At 38.1% G+C, this 21,875-nt stretch overlaps 1 pseudogene; it reads left to right on the forward strand.

Moving 5' to 3' along the window:
• The first annotated feature begins 4,495 nt into the window (after window positions 1–4,495).
• On the forward strand, window positions 4,496–5,029 carry LOC118617239 (annotated as a pseudogene).
• The last annotated feature ends 16,846 nt before the right edge of the window (window positions 5,030–21,875 follow it).

A 21,875-nucleotide genomic window follows, 5' to 3' on the forward strand; every position in this document is an offset into this window, starting at 1 on the left:
GTTTTAAAATGGCTCTTTGGGGCTCTTGCTCCGGGTAATATTGGTGGTATCAGCAGACCCAGTCAGTGAGCCAACAAATGGTTTGAATCAGCTTCTCATCCTGAGGCTCTTTCTCTTCCTGCCTCCCTAAGCCAACACTTCCTATTAAGCCATAACCCAAAGAGGTAAGGCAGCAATTTTCTGCCTCCTTTAGTAAGCAGGGGCACGTCCCAGGCTCCAGACTTCACTTATTGCGGCACATTTTGTCCCTATTAAAATTCCAGCTATTGATGCCTATATCTGTCCTGAAGACCAGAAAGCCCGACAGTCACCCTAATTCACCGGCTTATAGAGCTATTCTATTTCATATACAGTGAATCGTATGTAATATTTGAAACAAACTATGTCTTTCTGGTTATGTCTTTAATATTTCATCTAGTATTACTGTGTGTCTAAAAAACAGAGTAGGGAATTGTATTTAAGGTGAACTACCATGTCATTCTCATAGAAACTCTCCAACTTAAAAAAACAAACAAACAAAAAACAACCCTACTCTTACTTGATTTACCACTTCTAAGATCTCCCTTAGACAGAAATGCCCATTTGGGAGGGCATGCTCACAAACAGAGAGAATATGACACTAAGTGTCGATGCAGGGCAAATCTAAGAAGTGTATAATGTCCCCATATGATTTGGCTTTGTCCCCAACACAATAACAACCTTCTTGGTAGGCTTACTCTCCTAGGCTCAGCTGAAAAGTATATTCTAAGAGCCTGAAACAATATTTCTCAAAATTCAGTCTTTAATAGCATTTAGAATTCTGTGACTTAATTTTAATGATAATCATGAAAGCTAATATAAACAAACTCTGAATTATCCCAATACTAACTTTATAATTTAAATGTTGCCATATAATGTAATTTTACTGTGCATGTTTGCATGTGCCTATATAGTCATATACATGAGCCAAAAAAAGTCCAAGTGATGTTAAGGCTTGGTGTATGAACTAAATTTTCAAATAATTTGAATAGAACTTGTAGAAGAATTGAGGCATCAGAAATCATATGGCTTTACTGACATGCCAACATCACAAGGACATGAGTACAAGATAATTAATTCTGTCTTTATAATTGCAAGTAGTTCTTTAGCAGTCAGAATAAAAGAGATACTCAATAAATTCCTTCTCCATTTCTATGGCTGATTCTAGCAATAAGCAAATTAGAAATTCCTCTAATTTCATTTTCAACATAAAAAAAAAAAGAACCAAACCATGTCTTAACATGAATAAGAATGCTTTACAATGTTATCAAGTGACACATTACTACAACTACCATTCAACCATTTCTCAAAGATGGATTTGGGGGTAAGAAAGATGTCTAATTATTCAAAAGTATTACACAAAAGTTTGACATTATTAATATCACCATGTCAAATATGTTTATTCAAATAGTAATTATCTGAATTAAAATGATTATAGACAAGATTATAAAAAAATTTAAAACATGGATTAAGAGTTTTCAATCAAGATGACAGACTGAGAAGATAAAATAGGCCTACTTCACGTCACACCAAACACATAGACATGCTGCTTAAAATATCTGAAAAGCTAAGAAAAGTTATAACCAATTTTGAAAGAAAGAAATGCACATCTTCAGGTAATGGAAATGACAAAATTTTGTAGTCGTGATGGACCTTGGTGTGTGCACCACAGTGTGCAGAATGCTATAGAACAGGTACATCCTCTAACATCTTGAATTCTTTTTTCTTTCCCATCACCATTTATCCCCTCTATACCCTCTTGCACCTCCCCCCATCCCTCCCTACCACCTGCAATCATCACACTGTTGTCTGTTGTCCATGTCCTTGAGTTCTTCCCCTTTTTTTATCTTTTTTGCTGGATCCTTCCACTCCCTCCCCAATACCCACCCACACCAAAGCTGTCTGCCTGCTCTCTATCTATGAGTGTTCTTGTTAGTTCAGTCTGTTCATTAAATTCCACATATGACTGAAATCATGTGGTACTTGTCTTTCTCTGACTGGCTTATTTAACTTAGCATAATGTTCTCCACGTCTATCTGTGCTGTTGAAAAAGATAAAATGTTATTCCTGTTTACAGCTAAGTAGTATTCCATTGTAACTGTACCATAGGTAACAGCCTATGAAAGGAGGGGTTCTTAGGCCACAGACTCTAAACTTCTGGGGGAGGTGAAACTGGGCTCATTGTATTGTGCTAGGAGGTAGACTAATACTGCTGTTGGTTGAAAAGTGATTATAAAATTTCTACCCAAAAAACCATAGTAAAAACCTCAAGCTTATACCAGGTCATAGAAAGAAACAGAATAATCTATAAAACTCTGAACTTATACTGCCCAATAGTTCTGGTTCTGAACATATACTTCAACTTCAAATAACTAATATATAATATTCTACCTAACAACAAAAGAAGACATACTCTTTTCAAGTGTACATAAAACATGTTTCAAAATAAACAATATTCTATGCCATACAACAAGTCACAATAAACATAAAAGGATTTGTAATATACAAAGTATATATATATACTGACCACAATGAATGAAATCAGAAATCAATAACAAAGATGTACAGAAAATTTTCAATAAGTTGGAACCTAAACTCACTTCTAAATAATAAATAAATAAATACAAGAATAAATCAAGAACTAGGTATTACTTTGAACTACACAAAAATGAAAAGATATATCAAGATAAAATGATGCTGGTGTAAGTAGCCTGAGGAGAAAATAGTTCTCAAATAGCTTAGCGTCCACCTTAAGAGAATAAGAAATAAGTAAAACCCAAAGTAAACTAAAGATAGAAAATAATGATGTTCAAGGTACAAATGAGTAAAAGAGAAAACAAAAAACCAGTAGACAACGTCAATGAAACCAAAAGCTGGTTCTTTAAGGAGGTCAATAAAATTACTAAACCTTTAGCCTGACTGATCAGGAAAATAAGAGAGAGAAGACACAAATTGCCAATATCATAAATGAGATAAATGACATCACTACAGACTCTATAGATATTTAAATAATAATAAAGGTATATTATATGCAACTTTCTGCCAGTGAATTTTACAACTTGGGTGAAATCGACATATTCCATGAAAGACAGAAACTACTAAAGCTCACACAAAAAGAAATAGATAACTGAGTCCTCTCATGCCTATGAAAAGTAATTGAATTTGTAAATTAAAACTTTCTCAGGGGCAACATTATCTCAGACAGAATTACTTGTGATTTTTATCAAATATCTAGAGAAGAAATTCTATACAGTACAAACTCTTCCAGAAAAGTGACAAGGAAGGAATATTTCCAAACTTATTCAATAAGCTTAGCATTACTCAGATACTAAAATCAGACAAAGACATTGCAAGAAAAGAAAACCACATTATTAATATTCATCTTGCCCTGGCCAGTTTAGCTCAGCAGTTGAAGCGTCGACCTGTGGTCCAGAGAGACCTGGGTTTGGTTCCCGCTAAGGGCACGTACTTCAGTTGCAGTTTGTCCCCAGCCCTGGTTGGGTCGTGTGGGTGGCAGCCACTCAATGTGTCCCTTTCACATTGATGTTTCTCTCTCTCTCTCCCTCCCACTCTATCTGAACAACAACAACAAAAAACACGTTATTAATATTCATCTTGAACACAAATGAAAATGTTCTTAAAAGAAATTTAGCAAATCAGCCCGGTTGGTGTGCATCAATCAATGGTTGAGCATCGACCCATGCACCAAGAGGTCACTGGTTCAGTTCCTGGTCAGAACACATGCTCAGGTTGTGGGCCATTATCCCCAGTAGGGTGCATGCAGGAGGCAGCTAATCGATGTTCTCTCTCATCAATGTTTCTATCTCTCTCCCCCTCTCCCTTCCATTCTCTCTAAAAATCAACAAATTACCACAACAACTTAGTGGCTTAAAACAACACACATATATTGTCTCACATTATCTGTAAGTCCGGGTGCAGAACCGATTAGATGGATCCTCTGTTCAAGGTCTCACAAGACAGACAGACATATCTTCATACTTTACAACCTAAAAACAGTGAGGTACATCTTTAAACCTTATAAAAGATATTTGTCAAAACTTTAAAACAAACTTTGTACACACTAATGAAGCATTGGAATCCTTCCCATTAAAGCTGGGCACAAGACAACTATTTCCATCTCCACTATTAATATTTAAGAAACCAATAAAGTTAAAACTACACACTAAGGTAATATTTCTACCATTAAGTATAGTATCACTACTTCATAGTCAATAAGAAAAAAAAAATTATCATCTCTTTTAATTAATGTTAATTTTATTTCTCTCTCACACAATTTGCAAATTTTTGTTTTTATATCCGTATAAATGCGATGCATATAAATGTTTGCATATATTTCATTAATTATAATTGCTTAATTATAATCACTAATTATAAAAACTTAAGTCAACACTGAAGATAAATAGTTTTTCCCAAAGAAAATGGTTAATGGAATAATTAAGTTAAAAAGAAAAACAGCATGACCCCGCAGAGGCAGCTGTCCCGGAGCTGCGCGTGCCCAGCCGTGGGGAAACCCACCCTGTTCTTTGACATCGCCGCCGATGGCAAGACCTTGGGCTGAGTCTCTTCCCAGCTGTTGGCAGAGAAAGTTCCAAAGACTGCAGAAAACCTTCATGCTCTGAGCACTGGGGAGAAAGGATTTGGTTGAAAAAGTTCCTGCTTTCAAAGAATTATTCTGGGATTTATGTGCCAGAGTGGTGACTTCATGCTCCATCATGGCACAGGCGGCAAGTCCCCCTATGGGGAGAAATGTGATGATGAGAATTTCATCCTGAAGCATACAGGTCCCAGCATCTTGTCCACGGCAAATGCTGGACCCAGCACAAATGGTGTTTTTCATCCGCACTGCCAAGTCTGAGTGGTTGGATGGCCAGCATGTGGTCTTCCGCCAGGTGAAACACATGGATATTGTGACTGCCATGGAGTGTGCTTTGGGTCCAGGGATGGTAAGACCAGCAAGAAGATTACCATCGCTGACTGTGGAGAACTCTGATAAATTTGGCTTGTCTTTTTTTTTTTTTTTTAACTTCACCTGAGGACATTTTTTTGCATTTATCCTTAGAGTGAGAGGGAGAGAGGGAGAGAGGGAGGGAGGGACACATCGAGTGGCTGCCACTCACATGACCCCTGCCGGGGCCGGGGACAACTGTAACCAAGGTACCTGCCCTTAGCGGGAACCGAACACAGAACTCGCCGGTCCGCGGGCTGACACTCTAACCACTGAGCCAAACCGACCAGGGCTTGGCTTGTGTTTTATCTTAACCACCAGACCATTCCTTCTGTAGTTCAGGAGAGCACCCCTTCACCCCATCTGCTTGGAATGTTCTACAATCTTTGTGCTCTTGCCACAGTTCATTGGGTTCCATCTTTTCCTTACATCTTCCAAGTCTAGCTGTATTACAGAGTTAAGTTTATAATTATGAAATAAAAACTGGACAGTTATTAAAAAAAAACAAAACACCATTCTAGATGGATTGTCTATAGTGATATTCTCCAGGCTCCTGATTTTTTTTTTAATGTTCTGTTCAATATTTGTGTCAACATTTAATAATCAGTAAATAATTTAGATGAAGACATGGAAATCATGTTGATCACATTTATGTATATTCAAAAATTGGTGAGGAGGGCTTATGTTAAGTGAAAGAATAAGAATTTTTAAAATCTCTTCAAAGTAGAATTTGAGTCTAAATCACAACAAAAATAATCAATGTGATTTTTAAACCCTGTTACAGTTTATAAAATAACTATTTTGTTAAAATAATCCAAGGAAATATAGTACCTGGATTGAAAGCAGTTCATATGAAAAGGCTTTAAATGAGTTGAATAAATGCTCGGTATTGTCCAATAAGAGTCTAGGGTTAGGAAGGACCTAGAAACCACATCATAAATATGGTCTATCAGACTATGCCATAAATAGAAAGAAGATATACTGTTTTGACTGAAATGAAGTATCAATTAATTTTTACCACTTATAATGATTCAGCAGTGAGGATGAGACAATGCACTCCATCTTGGGAGACTCAGATGAGAAAGATGATCTTATAATTAAAGGCAGGGAAAAGTCCCTAAATATAACAGTCATTTAATCCAGAGATATTATCAAAAGTAATGTATTAGTGCCTGATTTTGTGACTAGTCAGTTTGCTTCACATGGTTAAACTGTTCATGGAACAATTTGTGAGAAAATGCTCTGGACAGCCAACCAAGAAATTACTCTCCCGTCAGAGACCCAAGGAGCAGTAGGATAAGGAAGGAAGACCGGGAGAGCCAGAGGCCTGTGAAAGAAGTGCTTAGTGTTTAATGCTGCCAAGTTTAAAGTGAATTTTGTAACTGGAAAAAAATGCCATGAATTAATATAATTTTATCAACTAGTCTCATAACTGATGTCAATCAAAAAAAAAGACGAAAATATAAAGAAAGGAGGAGGTGGAGGAATGCTCTCCAATGGTCTTTAGATTTTCAGGAGCAGAATAAAGCATTCCCTTCCTAAGAAACATACCTCATGGCTCTTACATGTCATCTCTCCAATTAGCAAGGAGGCCCAGGGTTCAGGACCTGCAGTTAGCATCCTGTAAATACAGTCATTTCAACGTTCTGTTTTCAAGGTGGCTAAGAAGAATGTCAACAGGCCTAAAGCAAGCAATCTACCATCCCTAGTTCCCATCTCATTAGCCATTAGGTAAAATAATAAGGTTTATTGTGATATTTCTATAATATTACAAGCTTCAATATTCCCATTTCATCATATAAAGTTGGGGCAATGTACTGTACAGTCATGTGCTACATAATGACATTTCAGTCAACGAAGGACCCCATATACAACAGTGGACTCATAAGATTATAATGGAGCTGAAAAATTTCTATCACCAAGTAACATTAAAGTCATCTTAATGTAGTGCAATTCATTACTCACGTTTTTGTGGTAATGCTGGTGTAAACAAATCCATTGTGCTGCCAATTGTTCAAAAGCAGGGTAGCACAATGAACACTACGTGATACTCAATAATGATAATAAACAACTCTGTTACTGGCTTATGCATTTACTATACTATATTTTTTATTGTTATTTTAGAGTATACTCTTTCTACTTATTAAAAAATTTGCTGTAAAACAGTCCACCATGTTGTGCCAACAGCAGCTTTATATAGCTCATATTTACCACGTAGCCTGATGGCATCATTTTCTCTTATATTTAATTTAATCACATGTTGTTTTATAAATTCAGTGTAGCTTAAGTGTACAGTGTTTATAAAGTCTACAGTAGTGCACAGTAATTTTCTAGGCCTTCACATTTGCTCACAATTCACTCACAGACTCAGCCAGAGAAACTTCCAGTCCTGTAGGCTCCATGCATGCTAAGTGCTGAATACAGGCGTGTCATTCTGTCTTTTATACTGCGATTTTGCTGTGCCTTCTCTATGTTTAGATATGCCCAGATACATAGATCCCATTATGAGACAACTGCCTACAGTGTTCAGTGCGGTGCCTGCCTTACAGGTTTGCAGCCTAGGAGCCATGGGCTGTACCACTGCAGTCTAGGGGAGTCCTAGGCCGTACCATCTAGGCTTGTGTAAGCGAACTTTATGGTGTTCACACACCACCAAAGAACCTAACAATTCCTTTCTGCAGAAGGTATCACTGTCACGTGGTGCATGTTTACCTGATTTTATTTTATTTTTTATTTTTTATTTTTTTTGTACAGATAGAGTGGGAGGGAGAGAGAGGAAGGGAGAGAGAGTGAGAAACATCGATGTGAAGGGACACATCGAGTGGCTGCCACCCGCATGACCAACCAAGGCCGGGGACAAACTGCAACCGAAGTATGCGCCCTCAGCGGGAACCGAACCCGGGTCTCTCCAGACCGCAGGCTGACACTCTAACCGCTGAGCCAAACCGGCCAGGGCTACCTGATTTTTTAAGTTAAATATTATAAACGTTCCTGTTCAGAAAAGAACTAGATTCTGAGGTCTGTTGGGCAATCTTGCCCTTTTCTGTGACCTGACTGGAAGGTGGAAGATGAGAGTTCTCTGAAAGAGGAGAATGCACCTGGTATGGAGAAAGAAAACACAAATCTTCTCTGATGCTTGTCTTTACTCTCCAGCATGCTATACACAGAAACTATGCAAAACATAAAATGCTTTCAAAACATCAGTCTCACCCCTCGCCCTCTTACAGAAAAACAAACAAAAAAACAAACAACCAAAAAAAATCACCAGTCTCCATAGCCCAAGTGACTCTTAAGGTATAAAAAAATATGGTAGTTCTAGAAAAAAAATTAAAGGCTTTAATGGAGAATAAAATACTCTACTTAATAATGCATGAGGTAAAGTGTGGATGCGCTGAGTAAAAATGTAATAAATCTATGTAATTTGTTCTACCCTCTATTGAAAGTAGAGGCTATTAAATCCCTAAATTCAGAGAATCTTCATTATTTTTCATCAAAAGCAAACATATGTAAAGGATAACACAGGGTGCTCATGCCAAAAGTTATCCACTTGTTCTTGTTAACTGTGTTGCTGATTCCATCAGCATCGTTAGGTACCTTCCAAGTACTGTAGCATGGAGTCGGCTTTGGTTGTACAAATGACTAAAAGGAAAATCAAGAGAGCCCAGGCCAAGGGAGCAGGTGGACTGGCTATGTAAACCTGGAGTGAGACAATAACAATGACAATCCAGTCCCAAGCTACTGAACACTGATTTTTTAAAACAATGAAGGTCATTTGAAAACACCCTGCTAACCACCCAGTGGTTCCTGCTAACTTATAGCCCATAGTTAATAGCTCTGTGGGAGAAGCCCTTAAGAAGCATGGCCATGGCTTTAAGCATATTATACATCACAGGGACCTTATCATCACATCACTACTTACAGAGAAGCTTTCTGAGCCCAAAAATCACGGAACCCACATTCCTCTAAATTGTATGCAAATCTGCTTTTGAAGAGTAGCTGTATTTTAAATAGCATAAAGAATTTGGTTTTGTTCTTTTTAATGGGGTGAATCTTTTGATAGTGAAGGTAACTCTCTCATATATGTATGTATATATTTCTTGTTTTGTTTGGAATTTTTTTTCAAGCCAACATTTATCTTTTAGAATTTTGTCGAAGTGGAAGATGAGACAGTGAAAAAGTGAGAAGAGATGGGCTTTAGTTCTATTTCTGTCACCAATTTCACCTGGCTACTTATTTTACCTACTGGGTGTCAGTGTTCCTAATTGTCAAATAATCATAAAATCCCCTTTAGCTCCATAATTCCTAACATCTACAGTCCTCAAAAACAAATAAACAAAAAACAACAACTAAGTAACACAGAAATCTCTAACCTCTCCTGAGCTGCCATATACAGTTGTGCTGTTGTTTACAACGAGGGGACACCATTCACACTGGAGACAATTTCCTCGCAGAGGGTGCTCTAGTGTCTCAGGGAAGGACATCTTTCCTCAACGGCCATATGGGCTTGCAGTGAACCTGTCAAGTTCCTTAGGTCATTGCTATTAAGAAACAGCAGGAAAGATTTCATAAGCATGTGTACGATGCCTACCTTTCACAGAAAACTAACCTTCAAAAAGATAATCTTGAGATATAGAATTAAGTGGCATATGGTATGTATTCTATATTATTGGAAGAGTCTACAAGGCATGCCTTATAAAGGCTGGATAACAGGTATATTTGTAGTGACAGGGACCAACAGAATACTCAAGACCTTTCCCAAAATGTTCAGGAATTCAATAAAAGAGGTTCTTTTAATATTTTAGGGGAAAAGTTTCCCCTAAAAATGATCAGAATTTTATTTTCTGCCAGGTGTGTGGGAACTCAAAGCAGATGAACTGTCTCACAATATAAATAAATGTGGTATTCCTTTTACCTGCATTTTGTGGAGTAAAAACATACCTGTTAGATATATAAATTCTGCACACTAATTAGTCCTTATACTTCACGTGGACACTTTCATTGCTATGTACATTCTTTGGTCACTGAGAGCTCAGAATAAGAGTGTGAGGCAACATGATCCAAATCTCTTCAAGATGAACACCTTTCCTTCCCTCGGAGGTCACCTCCTACTAATAAGAGACAGTAGGATGTAAGCACACTGAAAAGTTGGCTTATGAGAAACCTTCTTACTTTTGGTAGTGGTTACGTTGGTCCCATGAAGAAGTGGAGGAAGGACATTTGTGCTGTCTGGGTACCTTACAACTTCTATAGAACTGGATTCCAAATGTCTGTTATGTGAATAAAGTCAAATTAATTGAGGTGCCATCCAATGATGCATAAATCATAAACAGAAAGGGTGCAGAAAAATCTCCTTTCTATGCCCTCGATTCTCCCATCTTGGAGGCCAAACTTTGCCCTTGAAGAAGCACAAACACCTCATATCTAAATGACTCACTGTCAAATGCTGCCTCCCAGTCTATTAGATTATCATCATGTCATCTTTATTTTTGCAGTGTTTGAGAGCACCTCGAACAGCTTTATTTGAACACTGTTTTCATACCTAAAAGCTTGACTCTGTAAAACAAACACACAAACATTTATAGACATCTTTATATCACTTCAAATTGTTGTGATTAGTGCACACACTCTGAATATTATTACTTAAACAACCTCCAGCTGATGTTTAAAGAGTAACGCTTTGGAACAAGGCATTCTCCAAATGTTCTATTAAGGATGCTGTTTATTTATATCAGTGCATAGAAAAGTACAGCTGTACAAAACATAAATCACTGTCAAAAGTAAAAAGCATTAAAATTCATAAGGTTCATTTTGCAACATCCAGAGCAAACTGTGGCTGAGTTTGTCACACCTTAGCATCAGCAATAAAATTATGTAACTGCTGATGTCACATTCTTTGAGGTACACTCAAAGGCATCTAAAATTTTATAGCTTAGTTTGGCTTATTTTTTAAATGAACATATATTACTCTTAATTTTGTTTCTTATGATACCTAGAAGACCTGGATGGAAAAACAGCATCAGAGGGGGACTCGCTTGCAGTCCACAGAGTTTTAACCAACATGAAAAAAGTACATACATGCATCCGTTATGCTATTGATCAGGAAACCACAGGAATCAGTGTTGGTTTAAGGCCTATTAAGGGAAACAGTGTTTTCTATAGCAGAATAAAGAAGGGTTATTGCTAAGTAAGGAAGAACTAAAAACAAGTCATGCTGATACTAATAGTCATTCACAGTTAGGTAATTTTCTGCTTTGGCTTTTATATTTTTAAAGCTCTGATCTGTTTGCCTCTGGTGATTTATGAGACTTTGATTCCTCCTTAAATATTCACCTGGGTTGAGAAGATATACTTCTGGCACATTATCTGGAAATTATAGTTTCTATCAGATTCCCATTTTCTTGAAGATAAGAATCAGAGAGCCACTCCTGCATGTCCCCAGGATGCTGAGATAAACTTGCTTGATACGTGTTTGCTTAGGAGGGAGGTGCAGACACTGAGATCTGTCAAGGTGAAGGTAGAGGTCGAGGTGAATCAGCCCATTTTTCTGATCCAAGAAATAATAGCCACTATTGCTTATATTGGGCCAGACCCTGTTCTAAGCAAGTTACTCAAGGAAACTCATGTAACTCCTTCAGCAATCCTATGAGTTAGGGACTGTCATGATCCCCATTGTTCAGGAGAGGGAACTGGAGCACAGGGAGGTTATGCAAGACACACAGCTAATGGGCTGGGCTCTGAGCTTCAAGAGTGTGTTCTCTTCCGTACCATTTTCTACGGCCTTTCTCAGAGATCGCAAACGAACAATAATGCTGCAGGGGGTGGTGTTTGGATCCCTCATGTCTTTCCCTAAGAAAAATGTAGCCTACCGTCTGTAATCTATTAAAAGGTATATGTCTTTGCACTAGAAACAACTTCAGAGTAGTTTTTCCTTTGGAGAATGGCTATATCATACCTACACCCACTTCTTCTGAGACTTTTAGTCGTTTTATGAGACATCTTGTACAAACACATACATACATACGCTCTTGGAAGCTGTGTTTATGTGGTAAGAACTTAGATGATAGGTGTGAAATTGCCACCGCCACGCAGGGAACCTGTATTCAAATGCCTTTCTTAAGAACCTAAGAGAGAAAAATAGAGTTTGGGAGGAGAGGGATGTGATTCACCCACAGTCATTACATAATTAGCCAAAGCTAATTCCGGGTGTTTTTCATTTACCATATGCCGTTCACAACATCCATTTCTGCGCTCGTTAACGCAGCCCAAACGCCCACATCGTCTTCTCCCTTGCTCACATCTTCGTGGGAACGACGAGGAGCAGAGCCGCCCGGAGCACGGTTCCCAGGCCGAGGCGCGTCCCGGGCTGCATCACGCGCAGGAGATGGATGCGAAGGGAACCGCGCTGCGCCGGGACCCCTGCAGGACCGCTGTCTGGTCCGGGCATCAGGGACACAGCGCGTGGCATGCAGCCGCCCTCGTCTGACTGAGAACAGCACTGTGAATACAAATGTGTTTAAAATGGCCGACTCTCTACCAGAATAAATAACAATCTTCCCAGCTTTTCATTTAGTCACAAGATGAGGAGGTCTGGTCACCCCCAACACAGAGCTGAAGTCGTTTTCCAGCTGAGACAGGCAAAGTAGGGAGATGGGGGAAGGTGGCTTCCTTGCCTTTTAATGTGTTTTTGTTGTTGTTTTTTAAAGAATAGAGCTCAGACTAAACGAATCCTCCACATGAATATATGCCTTAGGAAATAATTTTTATTAATAGCTGAATATTTTTACTTTCATCCACATGCACCCAAATATTAGGGTTATGATATTTAGTTGCATGCATACATCACTGTGTCAAAGAAAGGGGGAAGTCTAGCCTTAATAAAAAATGATTTATTAACTTCTCTACATCCTATAAATTTAATATGCTATCGGTTCTTGCTCTCCTTGCAGAATTCTTTTAGAAGTATATTTCTGAATATGAGCTCATAATATTTCTGAATAATGTATTGTAAATACTAACAAAATGAAATGTCTTTGATGCACGTAATCCACAGCACACAACTGGGGTGGCTACGTGTCAGTTAGCGATAATATTTATTCTGCATCCTTTTCCTCTCACCCAGTTCGTCGTTTTCCTCAAGAGTAACCACTGAAGCTGGGTTATATTGCTCCATAACACTGAGCATCGATGCATTCATTTGCTGAACATAAAACAATACAACAATGAATTTTTTGTCGGTCTCCTTCTATATCAGACTCGCTGTTCTTAGTAGCAGGTGTTTCTTTTTGTTTTGGTTTGGTTAGGATGCAAACCAATTTTATTCTGGTTTTTTTATCATAATAATAACAGTAAAGTGTGATCTCTGTATAAATACAATTTTTCTTCTCCATAATTGCACATAAAAATCCATGCTACTTGGTAACTGCAGAGAGCAGAAGAATCACTATAAATGTTGGCCTCAGGGAATCTATGCTTCCTACAAGATTTAAGGTAGAAATATTCAGAGTCCATGTTACTCAAACAAGACCCAACCATTTTTTTTGTTGTTAGTTTCTTTCTTTTTCTTTTCTGCAGAATATTACCTAAAGGTAGCTCTGAGCACTAAGGGATTGAGGTTTCTATTTAGTCTACAAGTGAACTAACAGGTTTTTTCTACCTGTGGGCATCAACTTGGGATTTCAGTTAGCTAAGCCGTGTTGGACCAAGAATAAAACACTTAAGAAACCAGGGAAAATGCAGGCAGCAAAAAAAAAAAAAAAAAAAATCTGCAGATTGTGGCATTGGTTTGTTTGGATGTAAAATATACTTTATATTTTAGAACAGTTTTAGATTTATAAGAAGTTGAAAAGACGTTATAGAGAGTTCTCGTATGTCCCCCACTCACTTGGTTTCTCCATACTTTTTCTTTTACACAAATGTCATAAAACTGTGCACTGTTACAGTCCTGTTTTCCTATTGTGCCTATATATCCCTGTTTCTACTGCACCCCAACAATTGTTGTATATAAACATTTAATATTTTAAATTGGGCAGTGGAGATCCATTGTATCACTCTAATAACACCATCCCAATTTGGTTTAAGAGGCCAAGAAAGTCTCAGAGTGGGGACATAGTCCAAAGGAAGCTGGAAGCTAGCCAATCTCTGATGGAATCTGACCCTGTGGGAAGGACTCCCAGTCAGGTAAAGAGTAGCATCTCTGCCACAAAACCAACACCACAGTCTTCTTCATTGTGTTAAATCTGGAGCGGTTTCTGAGGGTCAAGGTCAGTGGGGCATAATGGAATGAGTCGTTTAATGCTGTCAAATCTTTAAACGTCTGACGTCTCAAGTAAAAAGGGTTGGGGCTAAATAATCTCTAACATTTTCTCATCCATTCTATTATATGAGGTAGAGGCTTTTAAAAAGTGCTTCACATGAAAGAAAAAACATTGTCAGCAGCATGGATCCCTTGTCCTGTGCATTATGAAGTCACAGATTAAAAATATAGAATTTGTTCTCAGCCATACTCATTCCAAGATGATTTTAAAAACTGGAGAAGTTTGAAGCATCTTTGAAGACTTTGTGAGAACCCTCATGGCTTATATGTGGGAGATACACATTTAAACTTACCTTTGCCTTTTTCTCCACCTTCCTAAAGGCAGTAGCGCTGAATAATATTAGCCTGAGGGTGTTCTGTTTCTCTCTTGCTATTTCTCTATTTTCTTTTCCTATTAGGCTAATAAATAAATTCTGAAATTTTTGTTCCAGCCTCCCAAGGCCCTGACTATGTAGCGGGGAGCACTAGAAAAAGACCTAACTGACTAATTTAAAGTTACCCTGAGGATGTTTGTCTACTGTTATTTTGTCCTGAGATTGGCTTTAGGAATCTGTACTTTGCAACACCACAATATAGTTAGGGGCAGCAGAGGTACTGCATGTATGATTTGTACTTGTACCTATTTCCTAATTCCATCTGTTTTTAATATATTCTCTCGATAAAATTTTATCCCTTCTTTCCAGTCAGGCTGTGCCTGATTTGATAGAAAGTCCCTCTGGCTTATGTTGAAATTGAAATGTATGATATCTTATTGTTTGCCTATATACCCAGATGTCCAGGCACTGAGTTTACTTTTATAAATGAAATATTGAAAACAAACATAAAGCATTGGGGATGAAGTTGCAAGGGACAGGATCAACATTACTACATCAGAAATGATCAGCATAAGACTGGAAGCTTCTATATCTCAGGGGGCAGATCCGAGGGCTTCCCTGAACAGAGCTCTAGTAACATTTCTCTCATTGCATGAACTTTTCAGGGGCTCTAGACACAAAATCATCCGTGTCGTCAAGTAGCAGAGCAGTGCTGTATAGAAAAAACAAACAAAAAACCTGGATTTGGGGGCTAAATCTGGATTTAATTCAGGTTCTGCCATTTATAAGCTGCTTGACTGTGGTAAGTCATTTAACCTATCTGAACCTAATTTTGCTTACATGAATGTTAATGCTTTCCTATTGGAAATATGATACAGATGAAACTAATCAACCCACTGATGAGAACAAAGAAGTAGGTGATATCACAGGCCCTAGGGCTACAGTGCTGAGCAAGGAGGACACTCTCCCCACCCTCGTGGGTTTTCTAGTCCAGCAGGGAGGTATAGCCCATAAATGGGCAATTACAATGTACTGTGATAGATAGTGGGGGCATATAGGAGGGACAAATAACCCAGACCCGAGGAATTAGGAAAGTTTGCTGAATAAAGACAGTAATATCCAAGCTTTTAATTGAAATATGGGTTAATCAAAAGAAATACCCACACATATATAGAGAACCTAGCACCTGCCCAGTGTATTATGAGTTTGGTGAATTGCATTTCTCTTCCCCTTCCCTTCTGCTATGTCCCTTGAACCCCTCCAAACAGATTCGACGTAATGAGCTTCATTCATTGATTTTAAAAATATTTAGTGAGCCCTTGGTATATGCTAGGGACTTGTCTGTGAAAAAGAGAGAGTTGCTGCCCTTCAGCTGTTTACTGTCTAATGGAGTCAGCTCAATACATCAATACATCAAACCCCAGAGACCATCACCATTCATTCTGGAATGGGTAGATAAGATTCATCTATTAGGCTCTTTAGAAAGAACCTGAAGAGACCCAATATTTAGAAAGTCACTCCAGAAACCACTAAGTGCTGGAACACTGGACTTAATGCACTGACAACATGGATTTTGATCTATGCCTTTAAATTATGTCTTTTAATGAAAAAAAGAAAAAAATCAGAAGACTTAGAAATGGCAGCGCCCTAGACTTCATTGCTCTCTTGAAAAATGTGAGTAAAATTTAGCCATTTCTTGGAACTATACTCATTCTAGAAGGAGAGAAAGTTACAAAACATAACCAGAGTAGTGAGTGCTTTCTTTTAAATTATTATTATAAAGTCTGTCCTTCATTTTGTACAGATCCAATCATAAAGAGAAAGATTCTGCTTTTTTCTTTTAGAAAAATACCTATTCTGATTTCCTAGGCATATTAATTTGCTGAAATTCAGTGCAAAAGCTAATTCTTATTTTTGGGGAATTAATTGAGCTGAAAGCTGAATTTATGACAGCCCATCCCTTCAGTGGCCAGCACAGAAGCTGAGGACAGACGGCTATTTCAACTTTACTAGCCTGACATCCTGAATAATCAATGCACGTCAGCCACAAAGACCGGCTGCCTGTGCTCTTGCCCATTTGCAAGTTGGCTGAGTGCCCACTCACAAATTGGGATGCCAGTTCCACTAGGGCACACAAGTGTCAACAAAAGATCACTTCAAACAAGAAGCCTGCTCAGTTTTGCAAGAGCCATCATTTTGTTAGGAGAGAAAAAAAAAAAAAAAAGGAAAAGGTTTAAAGTGGTTAATCCTGTATTGCTGACAAATGGCTATTTACATCCCATCATACCTTCAGCCTCAAGGGACGTTTTTTTTAATAACTTTGTGCAATCTTTTCTATCCTTCAAATTTGACTTTCAATCTCTGCATTATAAATGAGGCGGAGAGGAGGCGGTATGTCAGTCCTGACAGTCACTGGGTAAGTCCACTTTCTTCATTCCCATTACAGGCATCAGAGATGGAAAGAGTAAGCAAAGCATTATCGTGTGCATGATGTCTCTAGACACTAATTAGAATGGTGAATAGGGCACCTAACAAAATGCAAATACATTCTTTAATATTCAATTAATTCAGCAAATATTGGTTAAGTGCCAGGCCCCCAGTAGGGGCTGGTCTCACCGCCGGGAGTGTCTTCTCTTCCCAAGTAGCCTGCACGCTGCTTGCTGTCACAGTAATCAATCTCACTACAAAATGGTTCCCAAAGTATTCATTCTGTGCTCAAATGCTCTTCAGGTTCTTCACCGACCACTGGATAATTTCAAATATTTACATAGACGTGAAGACCTCCCATATTCTGGCTAAAATCAATGTTTTTATTCTCATAGATTCTTACAAAGGTTCAGTTGATGATCCCAAAATGTTCTCCATCTATGCCTTGGACCTCATTGAATCCATAATGCTTCCTCTATTCCCCCGATCTCTACATGCTGAAATTCTCCTCATCTTGGTAAAGATTAAATGTCCCTTCAGATCCAAGTAATTTTTTTCAAGTTCTACTATGTGATGGCATGAAACAAATGCTTTTACAAAACATCTTCATTGAATCCTCAATTCATACTTGAAAAGAAGATACCATGCTTCCCAATGGGCATGCATGTAACGAAGTTGAGAGAAGGTAAGGCCTAGCGTGGCAGCTGACGGTCACGGGCCACACAGAAGCCTGAACTCAGATCCTCTACTCGCAGGCCTTCATCTTTGCAGGACCTTCTCTGTCTTCACTCCTCCACAACATGCCCTTCTTCTAAATCCGTGCCATTCCGGAGATTTTAATTGCTTTATAAATGCATTATTCAAAAATGTATTAAAGATTTAGTGAGCAATTCAATATATTTAATGGAAACTGAAGATGGAAATAATGGGAGGAAAGGAGACAGGAAAGGAAAGAAGACCAGCAAGCTTTTTCTCATTCCAATAAATATGTCAAAACTGTACAGAGTACTTTCCTAGATGTCACCTCGAATCATTACAGCAAAACTCAGAGGAAGGTATTATTATTTTTTTTTAATGTTTTTTCTTTATTGAATTTAGAGAGAAAGGAAGGGAGAGGGAGAGAGATAAAAACATCACTGAGAGAGAACATCAACTGGCCGCCTCCTGCATGCTCCCCACTGGGGATCGGGCCCACAACCTGGGCATGTGCCCTGATCAGGAATCGAACCGGCAACCTCTTGGTGCATGGGTCGATGCTCAACCACTGAGCCACACTGACTGGGTCAGAGGAAAGTATTATCATCTCCAAAATATAGATAAGGCAACTAGGGCTCAAAAAGGTTAAATGATGCTCCCAAGGTTATATTTCAAGTAGTTATTAGGTGAAGACTTAAACCTCCTCATTCTTACATTCAACGAAATATGTTGAGTGTCTCCTGTGTGCCAGACACTGCTCCAAACACACTGTGTGTGTAATTGAACAAAATAAACAGAAACCCCAGTACCTAAGGAATCTGCATTCTAGTGAGGAGTGACAGGCAGTAAGTAATAAGTGTAATTAAAAACTGCATATACTGTATGTTAGAAGATGAGATGGGGATGAAAATTGAGCAGAGTAAGGGAAATCAGCTTTACCTGGGGTGGAGATTGGGTTTGCAATTATAAACAGCATGGTCAGTGTCGGGTTCTCTGAGAAGGTGAAGTTTGGAAAAAGATATGAAGAACTAAGTGAATAAAGGGGAAGGTTGTCCCAAGCAGAAGGGTCATCACAAAGTCTCAAGGTGGAAACATCATACCCAGAGGTAAAATGGATAAAAATGACACAGCCTGAAAAACTTCTGATTTGCAAAGAAAAAATACATTTCTTTCACATCTAAAAAACAGAAAACAAAAACAAAAATCAAAAACAAAAAGTAAACAAACAAAAAAATCCTACCTAAAGGGACAAGTAGTATTTGAGAGCTGTGTGTCAAGTACTGTTATAAGTGATTCACATGTACAAGATGAGGCAAAAGTAGGTTTACAGTTGTTCATATGGAAAATAATACAATAATTAATAAATAATGTAAGAATACACTGTCTTGCCCTGGCCAGTTTTGCTCAGTGGTTAGAGCGTTGGCCTGAGGATGAAAGAGTCACGGGTTCGATTCTCGTCAAGGGCATACATTTCACTTGCAGTTCGTCCCCAGCCCTGATCTGGGTCGTGCGGGAGGCAACCAATTGACATGTCTCTCTCACATCAATGTTTCTCTCTTTATCCCTCCTACTCTGTCTCAAAATAAATGGAAAAGGATCCTTGGGTGAGGATTAAAAAAAATAATAAACCGTCTCACATACTCAAAATTGTAAACCTACTTTTCCCCCAAAAGATGTAAACATTTACATTTATTGCCCACAGGAAACAATAAAGTAGATACTATTGTGATTCCCCGCTCTGGGATGAGGTAAATGTAAAAATTAGTCAGGTACGTTGCTTATGGCCACCCGGGTTTTAAGCGCTGGATCTATGCAGAAACGAAGGCAATCTGGCTTCCGTGCCCTGTTCTGAACTACAGTTGGAGTCCATTAGTTTTCACCACTAAAGAGTATTTCATTTTAGGAATATACCACAATATATTCATTTATCGTTTGGTAGATGGGCATTTTCGATATTTGCAGCTTTGTTATTATTGTAAATAGTGCCATTGTGCCATTTTTTATATCTGCATGGCACTATATGTGAGAGTTGGGCCTTGTACTTCGGAGTAGAATTGCTGGGGTCGCGAGACTGGGCCAAGGATGCCGTGCATCCCCCCTCCCAAAGCAAGACAGGGGACGAGCACATCTTCACTTCTTTCCTCCCTCTTTCTCAGAGTCACAGGGCATGCTTTGCATTGTATTATTGGTTAAGATAACTCGTGAACTCTTTATTAAGCATTTTATATTTTTCTAAAATTAAATTAATTTTGATCACTGCATTTAGTGTTTTCACTGTTACAAAATCATTTAATTCTATTTTGAAGATAATTTATTGCTCACCATTTTTTGACTATAAAATTTTCAAACTGAATATATTTCTTTTTTTTTTTAATCTTTACCCGAGGATATTTTTCCATTTATCTGCAGTTAATGTGTGTGTGTGTGTGTGTGTGTGTGAGAGAGAGAGAGAGAGAGAGAGAGAGAGAGAGAGAGAGAGGCAGACACACAGACAGACTGACTTGGATGCGACAGGAACACATCAACTGGTCACCTCTACTTGACCCCAACCAGGGCCAGGGACTGAACTGCAACCAAGGTATGTGTCCTTGACTAGAATCAAACCCACAACTTTTTGGTCTGCGGGCCTATGCTTTAACCATTGTGCTGAACTGGCCAGGGCAGAAAAATAAATATATTTCAAGAAACTCAATGAAATAAATAAAATTGACACATACATGATTAAAAATATAATAGTTTAGCCACACAATTAGGTATTTTGTACCACTAGAGTAATATTTTCAGACATCATTCAATTAAATAAGAAATAGTTCTGATAGAGCACGAAATAAATTCAGAATATTAAGTTCTATAATTCTAGCTTATAAATTATGTATATATCATTGATAACAATTATAATTATTATATTACACATAACATGTATTATACATTATATAGTTACATATTTATATTGAATTGCAATTTATATAATGATTGATATATACAAAAACAAAGATACATATATTTTACTTATATATATTTATAACTTTATTTTATATTTTAAAAATACATATAAATATCTATAGCTATATACAAATACATTTAAAGAAGTTGCAGCAGATTGATTGTAAAAAGATCCTTAATTTTCTACCATTCTTTGTAGCTTCTATCACCGAGAAGTAGGGTTTATTCTCTTATTCTTCGGAATGTGCTTTGACCTACAAGATTCAGCAGAACTGACAATGTGCCAGTTACAAGCCGAGGCCCCAAGAGTCCTTGAACACTTCTCCTTTCCCTCTTGAAATGCTACTTCTGCCAGGAGAACAATAAGCCTGGGTTAGCCTGCTGGGAGACAAAAGACCATGTGCAACAGAGACAAGTCATCCAAGCTGAGGCCATCGGAGACCAGCCAGACTCCAGGCAGCCCCAGCTGACCCCAGCTGACCCCAGCTGCCCCATCAGCTAATGACAGTTGCAAAAGGAACCCAACTGAGATCAGCCAAGCCCGGTCCAGATCAGAAGTGCTGCCCAGTTGACCTATAAACCCAGGAGCATTAATACATTATTACTTTTCTAAGTCACTGTGTTTTGAGACTTAACAATATTTAATTAATACAGGAGTTTCTTTGAATGTAGGAATTGGTATTTTTGTGTCATGTCTTTTTCTTTTTTTACTTGTTTATATTTACATCAACAAGTATTTATTAGGTTTTTGAGAAACATTTAATAAAATTTTGCAGAAATATGCCTTGGACGACTTGTCTCTGTTCCTTCTAGAATGCAAAAGAGATGTAACTGTCAGCTACAGTGAGCAAAAGCTAAAAATCAGCATAAGAATAATGGTATCTAAAGGAGAATGCACAATGAAGACCCTGACTAGGACTCCAGATCAAGGTGTTGACAGATCTATTCTATATTATTTTGTCACTATGGCTAGTAATTTCTGCAAAAAAAAAAGAAAGAAAGAGGGAAAGTGTATAAATGTACGTCATTACAGAATCAGGAATGCACTTGAGTCCAGAGAAGGGTGAAAAAAAATCCCCTGGTATTACCTTTCCAACATTATAGAGTCTTCCCACCAGGTGCCCACTGCCCACTTTGATTTCTCTTCTTGTTATGCACTGAATATTTGTTTCTCCTCAAAGTTCAAATGGCCTTTGGA

This window comes from Molossus molossus, unplaced genomic scaffold, assembly GCF_014108415.1.
Source record: "Molossus molossus isolate mMolMol1 unplaced genomic scaffold, mMolMol1.p scaffold_m16_p_1, whole genome shotgun sequence".
In the NCBI taxonomy this organism is placed as follows: Eukaryota; Metazoa; Chordata; class Mammalia; order Chiroptera; family Molossidae; genus Molossus; species Molossus molossus.